This window comes from Charadrius vociferus, unplaced genomic scaffold, assembly GCF_000708025.1.
Source record: "Charadrius vociferus isolate BGI_N301 unplaced genomic scaffold, ASM70802v2 scaffold365, whole genome shotgun sequence".
NCBI lineage: Eukaryota > Metazoa > Chordata > Aves > Charadriiformes > Charadriidae > Charadrius > Charadrius vociferus.
The window spans coordinates 2342589-2355697 of record NW_009648559.1 but is presented as its reverse complement, the minus strand read 5'-3'; positions in this window follow the sequence as shown (position 1 = coordinate 2355697).

Here is a 13109-nt window from a genome sequence, read left to right as displayed (position 1 = left end):
GAAGATGCCTGTGTTTTGATGACTATATCCCAGAGACATGCCTTTGGTGTTTTTCTGTGCCCACAAACTACATTTGAAAGACATCACATAGAGGACTAAAATCATCTCCAATGGCTTCAGCTGAGTTGCTTCTGATCCTAAAGCTCCTTGTCTGGATACCAGCACCCAGGCGCTCCAGGCGATTTGGCTGCAGAGACCCATGAGCAGGCTGGGAGAGAGCACTCCAGCACACCTCTGTGCCTGCTGCTCACCTCGCCACAAGTCCCTCTTGAACAGGAATCCAGCTGTTACGCAGAAAATGCCAACAGTTCCATGCTCAAACAAGAATTAGGAAGTCTTTTAAACCAGCAGAGTTAAGAAAACAGATGGAGTTGAAAACTGTTTCCTTGTACAGCTGTTGGGAGGTTCTCTGCGGGTTTCTGAGCTTCCTCAAAGGTGTCACGTTATTCCCCTATATAAGTCAGACACTGAATAAACCCACCGCACTGTCTCCCCAGTGCACCAGCTCCTTTTTCTGCAGTGGTTCCCATTTGTAAGAAAGCTGTGAGACATTCCTTCCTAGGGGCAAACCTGCTACCCTAAATCCCATCTCGCTTCATTGGCTATTACTGGTATTTTCATGATAAATTGACCTTCAGAGAAGCCCAATCTTAAACATGTATCAGAAAGTTGTTGTGTTTAAAGCCTTTTAGATGATCATTAGGCAGTTCAAGCCCGTGGTTGACACCAAGCAGTTTTTAACTGGTGTTGACCGAGGTGTGGTAACTCTAGGACAGGCAGAGCTTTACTGCAGAATTGTAGGTTATGTTAGAAGTACTTGAAAAATATGGAATTTTACTTGGCTATATTAACTACTTTAAATACACAGTTTCCCAGAAATTTAAACGGTGGATACTGTGGCTAAGGGGGTCAGATTACAGCCTTACTTCCAGGCAATGACAAATACTTCCTAGGTGACTTAGGGCAAGTCAGTCAATTTATGTTTTCCCATCTGTAGGGATTTTTTTTTCATAAATCAACCAGTATTTATGATGTGTTCCAGTATGTCTGCGATAGGGCCATATAACTTTAGAGAAATGAAAGTTTACTTTTATTTGCTGCTCAAGAGATAAAGCAGTATAGCAATTGTTCTAGAAGAAAGCCAAGGTTTCTGTAATCTCTTCTGAAGTTCTTTTTTCACTGAAGCAGTTAACAAAGCTTGGATGTCGTGTATTCTAATGTGCGTAATTTAGCTGAACACTTTAAATTCTTTTAGTTATATGGCTCCCGTCTGTCTGTTTTTGTTTTACTTTTTTTTTTTTTTTCCACTGCTGAGCTCCATAATTGTTCCTTTTAGCCACAGTCACCTAAGGTCAGGCTGTACCTTGCTAAAGAGCCGAACTGCAAACAAGGCTAGCTAAGTCACGTGTCTCCAGCCTGTTCCTGTTATTAATCCTCCGAAGTTCTGGGCCTAGCACTTGGCACAGCAACAAAAGTAAACTTTTTATCAGAAGTTCACATTCTCCTAAAGTGGAGGATGAGCTGGGTAATTCCTGTCTTTTTTTAAGGTTTTAATATGGGAGCTACCTCAGATTTATTTCGATGATGCAGGGGGCACAGACAACCGTATTTAAAGACCAGTGTTTGTGCAATGTGAATTTAGTCTGATAAAATTCTGCTTCTGTTCCCAAAATGTCTTTCAGAGTGCTTTCGTTAGTAAATCTGCTGTCATTGAAACAAATATGATGCTGGCTTTAAACTGATGAGAAAATGTCCAAAGTACGTGCAGTTTATACTCTGACAGGAAGCTCGTCTGGGTATTTAGGTTTTGTTTGAAATCTACAGCACTACGAAGAATTTTTATTCCTGCTTCAGTCTCTGTGTAGCTAGGTCTTTGCTTAATTTACTTTCTCTTCCTCTTATAATTTTCAGTCTTCATCTCTGCTTCAGTTCTTTGTCTGTTAAGTTCATTGCGTGGGAGCAGGCCCAGCAAATTCAGAAAACCCAATTGGAAAGGTTGATATACTTTGTCCTCCGAGCCTCTGGGCAACCCGGGGGAGCCCAGGCGATGCCAGCACCTCCCTGTGTGAGTACAAGGATCTAACATAAAATGTTATGCTGAGATAAATGTGGGATCAATATGCCCTAATTAGGGCAGCTCAAATAGCAGCATCAGATAAATGCCTCAGATGGGAATGTATAATTGTAATTCTTAATGTGTCGATGTTATCAATAGGTCACTATATTAAGATAATAAAAAATGTCATCATGTGGCAAAATGGTGAGAAAAACTAAAAAAAAAAAACCAACAAGATAAAAGTAGAAATCCTAAAAAGGGAGAAAACCAGCAGCCCTCATCATTGTGTTTATATATTCCTCATATAGGTCAATATTTAGGTACATGTGGGAAAGTGCTTACAAAATATTTTTGATAAATAGCCTAATACTTGAGACATGAGGCGAGGAGTTACTTGGCACGCTTTGGGATTGCTTGCTGTGTTCAGGCATCCCCACGAGTCGCTGTGAGAGCGTGCAATCTATTCTGCTTGATACTGGTGCAGTACAGCCATGCAGCGCAAGTGGACCTTGCTGTAATCAAGCGCGGAATATGAATTACTGGCACCTACAAAAAGTCTAATACAAAGCAGAAACGATTAGTGTTTGACAGAGAGGAAGGGAAATTCAAAGAATGCCTCTGGTATGGGCTGGAGGTCATAATGATGTCCACACACCTTAAGAGCAGCATCTAAAGGCAGCCTGGTTGCTTAGAAATGGTTAAACTACATTATCATCTGCAATGACATCGAAGTATGATTTCCCAGACTGCATCCCTACCGAATTGTCCTAAACAGTTCTGGGACATTTAGCACGTCCATCTCTTCCTCTAATGGGCAAAATTTTTAGGACTAACAGGAAGCTTTTAAAAATGTGGCTAATGCTGTGTTAAGATGAGTGTTGCAGGTTTGTGCTAATGTACAAGAAACAGTTTGCAGTGAGCAAAACTGAAGGTAGCTGATCTAATAGAGTTCTCCGTACTAATGGAAATGCAAAACTACAATAAACAGCCAAACAAAGAAAAGTAAATCTGATTTAAGATTATCTCAGTTTGCCTAAGTGCCATGTCATTACCATGAAGGAGACCTTTAAGAGGGATTCTGGGCACTAACCTGGTTTGGAGGTACAAAATCACTCGGTGATGAAAAAGTCTGGGTTTTCTTGGAAAAAATCTTGTGGTGAAAAAAATGTCTCCTTCTGTTTCACCAGCACTAAAAGCCTGTGACTGAGGCTTGAATCAACAAGCTACTAAGGGCTGTAGGGAGGTGATGGCCCTCTCTATCACAAGGGGCTGCGAGCTCCTCCCGGCATAGCTGCCCACCTTGCCCAGGGTGCCTGACAGAGCCAGCCCTTCCACAGGGGCCTTTCTGTCCCAGAGAGTCACTTCTTGGTATTTTATTCTCTCTTCCACACTTTAAGGAACAGCCAACACAGCTTGCCAGCAAAGGAATAAACACCAACGTGTTTTACAAAGCACATGCAAACAAGGGATTTGCTCCCTCTTATCTAAACCTGTATGTCAGTGATTCCTATCTGTCTAATGCTGCAGGTAATTTGTACAGTGATGGATATCTCTATCACTATAGGTTAGTGCCTTTTTTCCGTTCTTAAATGTGCAACAGCTTGCGCTGCCAGTCAAGAAAAGTTTGCATTTCTCTGATTTGTTTTGTAAAAACAGCATCCCCACGAAAGAAATTGACGTGTTCTACGTAACACGTGCACCTACAGGCTCTCTCTAAGCACAGCACTTCCAGTCCGTGTATACTAATTTTTTCCTGTTATTTAGCTTATAATATTAATAAAAACTTGAACGGAAAGGCTATGAGGGATGGAACGTGCTATATTGCTTTTTTCTTTAATTTGTTTTTCTTTTTGATCATCTGTTACATAATCAGTGAAATACCTCACAGCTGGGCGCATAGTTTCAGCTGTGAGATGCTCCAGCTTTTTTTTGGTAAACGAGCAAGCAGTTTAAAAATCAAAAGTGAAATACTGTTTGGGAATGGGGCCTGGTCCTGCATCCTCTCATTGCTGCTGATCCAAGGTAGGAGGAAAATCGGGACTGGTTTCCTGCCTAGACACTGAATTAATTACCAGTGTAGGAGATCTGTTAGGTCTCTCCATCTCCATGGGGCGTTTGGTAGAGACCTGAATGGTGCCTTGCTTAGTCAGTGGCAGGTATGAGTTCAGGCTAATCCGCTGCTGTTTTGGGGCGAAACCTGCAAAAGAAGGCACAGGTTTCCCAACACCCCTTTCCCAGAGCTGCCTAGAAATCCCCTCTGAAGGGCGAGAGGGAGCCAGGGTGGAGGCCCCAGCAAGGTTTGCTCACCTGTACAGGCATGTCCGGGCACGGAGGGAAAAGCGAGCAAGTGAGATGGCAACTCTGGGTGCAGTAAGTGGGGAATAACACCCCACACTAACCATAAACAAATCTCTGAATAACCAGCAACAGCTGAGTTGCTGAGGTCCACCCAGCTGCCATTGCTGCCTGCCTCTGTGCAGCACAGGTCTGTGCACATGCTCAACCTGCTGGGGGTAAGCTGGATTTAAACTGTCATCTTTTGTAGTATTTTTTGTGAATACCTGTATTTCTTCCCAGTGGAAAACTGATTTTCCTGGGATTTACTGTTCTTGCTGAAAGCATGCATGGCTGTGTGTGGGGAAGGTTTTTGTAGTGAGGTTATTGCGAGCATTTTAGTAAGCATCTTATATAGCAGACACACTTTCTTTTTCCTTCTCACTTTATCCCTCTCTCTCAAAAGTCCACATGGCTTTTCCCAGGTGAATCTGTGAAATGGACAGTTACTAACTCAGTTTCCTTTTAAAAGGATAATTGCTTTAGGTCAGATTTTGAAATCCTCAGGACTCAAGAACTTTTGTTGAAAAAGCGGTTATTTGTTTTTGGTGCCCAAGACTGTCAAAAGGAAGATGTGATTTTTAGGTATTTATACTGCCTGAGCAAGAGGGAAGCAGTCTGCATGGGGGTCTGAAGAGATGTCATGTGCGTGGGGTGATCCTGTCCCTCTCAAATGGCTCTGACGCTTGCCTAATGTATTTCCAAGAGTGCAAGATGAACAAATCTTTGTTTAGTCCAGATTGGTATACTCGTTGTGGTAGTGAATTTAAGAGTGATTTTCTGGCTTGCTTATTTTAATTCTTTGCAAAACTAATGTGTGCACTGGTTTCCTCTGAAACTCCCCAAAACCAGAAGTGTAAACCAGATAAGAGCTGTGGGAAAACATGCATTTAGCACTCGGGGCATGTGAGAGATAAGGGAAGGACCGGCATTGCTCTTGGTTACCTGCGGCCACCAAAGTGTGAGGTCTCATTTCTGCAAAGGGATAGGAAGTAGAGAACTGTGCCCTGGAGGTATATCAGGGAGACAAAGCGATGCCACCACAGCATATTTCAAGCGAGAGGAGGTGAAAAAGCCTCTGGACGGAGCATGAGGATCCCATGAACATGGGCACAGTAAGTGCAGACCCAGGAGGTCCTGCAAAAAGGTGGATATAAACCATGAGATCAGCCTCCCCCAATTCGTCAGATCACCCGCGGGCGCATCTGTTTAGAAGTCTCTCATGAGTTTAAAGGACATGTTTTAAAATATTTTTCAGCCCTGTTCCCAAACCATTTTGGTGACTTTTTTTCTTTTTCTTTTATAGTGCTTGCTATTGTGACTATGTTACAGAGCCTGTCAACCCCTCAGCACCCAGCTGTGCTGGCTGTAACCATCATTCACAGAAACTGCCAAGTGCTGTTCTGCTTAATATGACAGATCCTTCTGTGATAGCTGCACTACAGCCAGCCCTGGTGTGCGTGTTGGGAAGGATGGTGCCCATGTGCCTAAGATTTATGTTTGTTAGGGCTGTGGTGAGCGAGCTGCAAGCGCTGCCTTCCCCTTTTCAAAAACTCAGAAGATTTATCTCCCCGACACATCCTGCGTCTCTCTTGTGCTCTTTTTTTTAATAGCTATCCTCAGAAAACTTACATGGTCTGGTTTCTCCACCTGCCCTCAGTGTGGTTTCTCCTCTCTCCCCCAAGTTGTCATCTCCTTTTGCAGTGCTTGTGGTGTTGCTCTTCCTGCTGCTCGGCTGCATGTGCAGACAGCTGTAAAATGGAGTTTACAAGACTCATGATCTATGAGGGCTGTGCCATGGCACCGCAGAGGTCGGATTCTTGTACATTCCTCCTCACAGCTGTCTGCACGCAGAGCTGCATGCAGGCAAGTGGCAGGGAACGCAACTTCCCTGATGGGAGCTTACAGCAACAAGAATACACTTGGAAAAATAGTGTGAATCATGAATGAAACATTACTCACAGAGCCTCATTGCAATGTAAGAACTGCATGTGAAGCATTCCTGGAAAAAGGGGTACATTTGGAGAGCGTAATAAATTGCACAACCATCTCTGGATTATCTGTTTGATGGTAGGGTGTGCTTCTCTTGGTTAATTAAGGGTTCAGCTTCTTGCATCTGTTAAGGATACTGCCCTGCTCCTCAGAAAGACCATTAGGAAGGATTGTACATAGTCGGATATGTGTGAGTGTATTTAAAGGTATTGGTTTGACCTGAGGAAAGGAAATGTACTTGAGAATACAGCTAACAGTTGTTAAGTATTCAGATGAGGTCCAGTTCCCTGTCTTATATTCAGACATGTTTGTAGGATGAATTTTTCAGGTGTCTGAGTGATCTAGGAACATAAATCTCACAGCCAGTACATGGGATTTTTTGCTATTGTGAATACATAATAAATTACTGCTCAGTACAACCACAGATGATGGATCTGTTCCTTAAATAATAAATTCAGCAACCATGAAAGCCGTCTGTTTTGCAGGTGTACAGCCTGTCTTAAGAAGTTATTTTAAAGAGTTTTTCAGCTCCTGCTGCTGCCATACTGCAGGGATGAGTTTCTAGCTCTGTATTTTATTGTTCTCTGTGCCAATCTTACTCTCTCTGTCTCTGGGAAGGCTTAAGGATGCTGGCCCAAGAAGGAAGGCTGCTGGCCACTAGCACTGCTGGTTAACCAGGAGCAAGTAAGAAAGCAGCTACTGGGCAGGAGGCAGTGGAGACCTGGGAGAGGGGACTTGGGGAGAGAGTCAGGGAGAGGAAGTCTGTGGTTTTGAAAGCCTGTCTTGAGTGAGTCTTCCCTCATTAGCCTGAACTGATCTTTCAGCTGCTGGGGCTAAGGCTGACAAAGGCTAAGAGCTCGTCGTTCTAGCTTTGACCAAAGAAAACGGACTTAGTGATGGAAGAGCCAAGTTGCTTGTTTCTTTTACTGATTTTCTTTTGCTTTCTCTTACTGTAACCAGGCAGGCCACAATGTGATATAGGGGTTATTGCATCAGGAACCAATTTATGTATCTGAAGGGTCCTGAGGCTGGGGTCACTCTTGGGCTGGGCCAGAGGCTGGCTACCTACGAGGAGGAATCCAATAACCTTGGGAAGCAGAGGGGCAACAGGCAGCAAGCCTTGCAGGGTGTAAGAATTGGGTATACCACTTCACTGAAGTGGGATCAGTTTTCTAGCAGAAGGACCGTTCCTCATCTTTGGTTTAGTAAATCACAAACTGAAAAGGTTGCATACCAAGTGAATGTCAGTTAGCTTAAAAATACTTAGGAAGAGAGAAGGGAAAATTCTCCTAGAGGGGAACAGCTAATTCTCTATGGTCACAGCTGGCTGCATGGCACTGTGTATCCAGATAGATAATCCTGCTTGTGAAGCACAGGATAATTATAGGGGAGTGGGTGGGGACGACAGTGCTTTGTTCCTCCCTTCCCCACAAATTTTTGGCTGACTGGAGGCGAGGCCACGCGGTGGGAGCTGCTGGAGGCTGCTTTGGCAGCAGCAGAGCTCTGGGGCTGAAAATGTCTGAGCAGCTGGGTGTTACAGTGCAGCCTCCTGCATCCTGTGGGTGCTGCCTTCCCTCAGGGATTGGAAAGACAAGACTTAGGTGGTGGTCTCCTCTAGGTCGTGAGGACTTAGAGACTTGGGAAGAGAGGACTGGGAGGAAGAGGAAAACCTGTGAGACTTTAAGATAGTGGTAAGGGCTCTGTAATCTGCTCTGGCGCCAAATCAGTCCAGGGTTCTGTACCCACAGTGCCTAGAGAGATGGGCAACGCTGTGGGTGTCAGTCTCAGCTGCCCACAGATCCAGCGTTGCCTTTCTTTGGGGCAGAGGAGATTCAGGGAGACGGTGCTGTCACCCCTCTTCCCTGCATATGCCTTGCTCCTCTCAAGTCAGGCTTCAGCTAAGCCTGCTGTAAGCCAGCAGCATCAGAAGCCCCGTGCCCAGTCATTAAAGCTGAGTGGCAGAGAGATGTGGTCACCTTCACTCTGCCCCTGCTATGCAAGCAGGTGCTGCTCTCTGGTGATTTGGGGAGAGCCTACAAAAAACAATGTAGAGAAGGTGCAATTCTGGAGGATACTTGAGAAGTGTTGGACAGATGGACAATTGTGAAAGCAGAAAAAATGGGGACCTCTGGTGGGAGATATAAGGGGGTCAACTGAGCTTTTGGGAGATCATAGAGGTGAGAATTGCTTTGGGGCTGGGCAAAGGATTTTGATCAAATTGGGGGAAATGGCAAGAGGAAGCAGATGACAAAAGGGGTACTTAAAGGAGGAAACAAAAGGATCTGAGGAAAAGGTAGGAAGTAGCAGGGAAGACTAAGAAATAAGAGAAAGGGAGACAAATCTTTAGGATAGGATGGGGCCAGGAAAGAGACTTCCACAATGTGGGACGGTAAAGAGGATAGTCAAAGTGGAAAGAAGGTACAGTGGAGAAGGGAGTACATTGTTCTCCCAGAAATAGTGTGTCTTTGCTGAACACTGAGCAGCAGTGAGTGTGATGTGTAAACTACAGCTGCAAAAGGCCTTTTGACACCCGTTCTGATGGTGAAGCTTGTACATACATGAAGTGTCTGTGCTTTAGACCTGAATGTGTTTGGTGCTAGAGTTGAAAAAGTTGCTGACTTAGACTGTCTTGAAGGCACTGATTTCCAAGTGGTACAGACAATTGTCTGTGTTCTGCAATCACAATTAGGCAACAACAGCAAGGCAGACAGCCTGCCAGGCCTTCGGAGCGGCGCTTCTGTCGATTGCTTTGGGGTTTTTCAGGACATCAGGAAAGTGATGCAGAAAACAAACCCGTTGTACTTCTGTACATTCCAGGAGCTGGGGATGATCTGTCTCAGGACAAATTTTATACTTGTCCTGTGTCACCTGAAAATGGCCGGTTCCAGGATACCTGTTGCTTCTACACAAGCAAGCAAAAGTACCCTGACCTGCTTGTGGGGTGTCATGCTGATACTAACATGTGCCTAAGGCAGAATGTGGTCTCTGTTTTCTCTTCCAGAATATCTTGGGGCTGGAGAGACGAGCTCTGTCACAGCTTGCATGTGTCAGTAGTTAGCAGTGTAGAGTCCATTCAGCTGTTTGTGTCCTGGCACATTTTCCATAGTTCCTCCTTCTCACCACTGCCTCCTTTGCTGGCCTAGAGACCAGCAGGATTGCCTAACTTTTCAGAAGGCGAGAAGGCACAGTTGGAACATACAGCTGACTTGGGGGGAGAAGCAATTAAACCACATAGAGTAATCTCATATCAAGATTGCTGCCTTGTGCTCACAGGACTGCAGGCACGCTTGCCCTCCCATCGCTCAACAAACATTTTTTCCAAGGCACACTGATGCTTGTTGCTCATGCAGGTGTTGATCCATCATTTCTTCTGCATAATTCTGCCTGTCAGTGTCCTGGGCACTGAAATATCAGAATTGGATTTTGGCACAAAACTTCTCCGGGTCTTCATACGCATTGTTGTGTAATTAGACAGGAATGAGCTGTCCCAGTGATCGTGCACAAATTCTTATAATGTGCAATGGGAAATGGTCAAGGGCTGTGTGAAATGGATGCATAGTGCTGATACATCAAGGGGAAATGCTTTTGCTTATGGAAATTTGAGGGAGATCTGGGAGTCATTCAGTCTTTTGTCAAAAACGGCAGGATTCAATATAATTTGTTTATGAGATGGAGGGGGAAGTGGCTGAATACTGCAACTTTCAATCCCTTTTAAAGTCTAAGCTTATGTATTTGTTCTCTAAATACTTTGATCTTCCCCAGCACCCACTTGTCTACAGACGAAGCTGATAACAATCATTTCAAGCTCTTTCCTAGCCTTCTTTCTTATTCTGCAATCCTGAATGAAATTCAACCTTATTCTCCATAAATAACCTTTCTCATTCCCCAGCTGTCTCTTAGAGTTAGTTCTCTTCTGACCTCTCACTTACTGACTCCGTACTGACCTTGCACTTCCCCCACAGCCCTAATCTGCCAGTGTCTACGCTCCTATTCTTCCTCTGCTCTTTTGCACTATTTCATTTTTTTGAATAATAGGGCCCACCATTTCCTGAGCTGCACTTCAGCAAATAAGCTTGAACAAGCCCCTTTATCCACATGGTTCATATAGTGTAGTGACAAATGACTACCGTCGGCAATGATTTTGATGTTGTCACCCCTTCTCCCTGATTCTAGGCTGTGGGTACATCTATACTTCCAGCTGTATTTTTCTATTGGCAGTAAAAAACAGCACCGATGTTTTCAAATTGAAGAGAAACAAGCCAATGCCTGTGACTGTGTCTTGCTCAAACAGAAGTTTTTGTCTTTAGCTGGATTTTCATCAGTGTAGCAACAACTCTAGTAAATTTCTCAGTGGCTTTTATTAGACTACTAGGGGATCACTCAGGCATTTTGTGCTTACCGCATCCTCAGGGTTCAAGGCAGTGCGAATTCTCATCTGAAAAACTTGAAAATGGAGGCTTTTTTTTTTTTTGGTTCAAAGTTAGGCTGTAGATTGAAATACTCAGAAATAATTGGCTAGAGTTAGCGTGGAAAACCTTTTGAAAAAGGGCAAAGAGTTCATGCATGTCCTATCTGCATGTACACTTTGTTGTTTTGTCAGGCTATTATTATATAATGTTGAATGAAGCCTTTCTCCACACCCCAGTATTTGTTTGTCTGTCATTTGGATAAACGGAAGTATTGGTTGAATGGGAATTTGTTTGCCTCCAAAATGGAGAGATGTTTTTAATACTGATATTTTTTTAAATGACACCATGAAATGTACATTCCATGTTTGTGTAGCTGCAAATCAAACCCATTTATTTTACAAAGTAGAAAGCTTAACTCTAGGTGTCAGCACTGCAAACTGAATGTGGAGCTCTGAAAATGAAGTTTTGCTGTCTGACTCCTCCAGTGCAACCAGAAATAAAGTGTGGTAGCAGTTTTACTGACAGATCCATTAAGGCTGAAGAAGAGGAGAGCCCACACTTGCGTTTAATGGCACAAGTAGGAATTGCAGCATTCTCTTCTTACACAGCCTCTTTCTAGCTGCACTTAAGTGTGTTCTTATTAATGGTATCTAGTAAATGATGTTTAACATAAAGGAAAGCATGAGGACAAGATCTCTCCCCAAACAGTAGCCACTGTTTAAAGCAGGTATGTTAAGCCTTTCCCTTCATTTAGTGTTAAGTGCTTATCTTAAGTGGGTATCCAAAGTGATGAGGGAGCATAGGAAGGCAGTGTCTTTTTCTGGTTCTAACAGGCTATATAGATCAGCTAAATTAATGGGGTGGATGAAGTTTTTGTGACTATTGCTTATGCTTGAAACTGCACAGTAGTAGAGAGATCGAGGAAGGAAAGACTTGATTTTCCAGCCTTTAACCCTAGCAATTATGAGATGTAAAGAAAAGCATTTTGACAGTGCAAGCACTGGGGTTATCCTGAAAAACCACATTTCTCAAAAGCACTGACTTTCGGCTTTGCATCTCCTAACCTTATAAGGTGCTCTCATCTGCATCAAGTGATCATAGAATCATGGAATGGTTTAGGTTGGAAGGGAACTTAAAGATCATCTAGTTCCACCCCCCCTGCCATGGGCAGGTACTCCTCCTGCTAGACCAGGTTGCTCAAAGCCCCATCCAACCTGACCTTGAACACCTCCAGGGATGGGGGATCCACAGCTTCTCTGGGCAACCTGGGCCAGTCTCTCACCACCCTCAGAGTAAAGAATTTCTTCCTAATATCTAATCTGAATCTATCCTCTTTCAGTTTAAAACTGTTACCCCTCATCCTATCACTACACTCCCTGATAGAGTCCCTCCCCTGTAGGCCGCCTGTAGGTCCTGGAAAAGGCTATAAGGTCTCTCTGGAATCTTCTCTTCTCCAGGCTGAGCAACGCCAACTCTCTCAGCCTGTCCTCACAGGAGAGGTGCTCCAGCCCTCTGATCATCTTCGTGGCCCTCCTCTGGACCTGCTCCAACAGGTACATGTCTTTCCTATGTTGGGGGCCCCAGAGCTGGACAGAGTACTGCAGGTGGGGTCTCACCAGAGCAGAGTAGAGGGGCAGAATCACCTCCCTCAACCTTCTGGCCATGCTGCTTTTGATGCTGTTATGTATATGAATGAAGAGCTTCGTTTTGCCACTCTTGCTGTCATAGTCATCACTTATCTGCACATTTTGCTTTTAATTACAACCTGATGGCATTTGTCATCCAGCTAAGGTACGGTTCAGTGACTGTCTTGTTCTGAAAGCACTAAAGTGCTCATGCTGAATTGGCTTCTTCTGAAACAGTGTGATTCTGACAGGGGAGCACGAAAGTATTCATGATACAAATATGGAGTAATTTAGAATCATAGAACTGTCTAGGTTGGAAGGAACCTTTAAGATCATCAAGTCTGACCATTAACCTAACACTGCCAACTCCACCACTAAACCATGCCCCTAAGTGTCTACCTGTCTTTTAAATACTTTTTTGTTGACTCACCCCCTCCCCTGGCCAGCCTGTTCCAATGTTTGATAACCCTTTATGTGAAGAAACTTTTGCTAGTGTCCATCCTAAATCTACTCTGGTGCAACTTGAGGCCATTTCCTTTTGTCCTATCGCCTGTTACTCAGGAGAACAGACCAACCCCCACCTCTCTACAACCTCCTTTCAGGTACTTGTGAAGAGTGGTAGGGTCTCCCCTCAGCCCCCTTTTCTCCAGGCTGAACAACCCCACTTTCCTCAGCTGCTCCTCTAAGCCATGC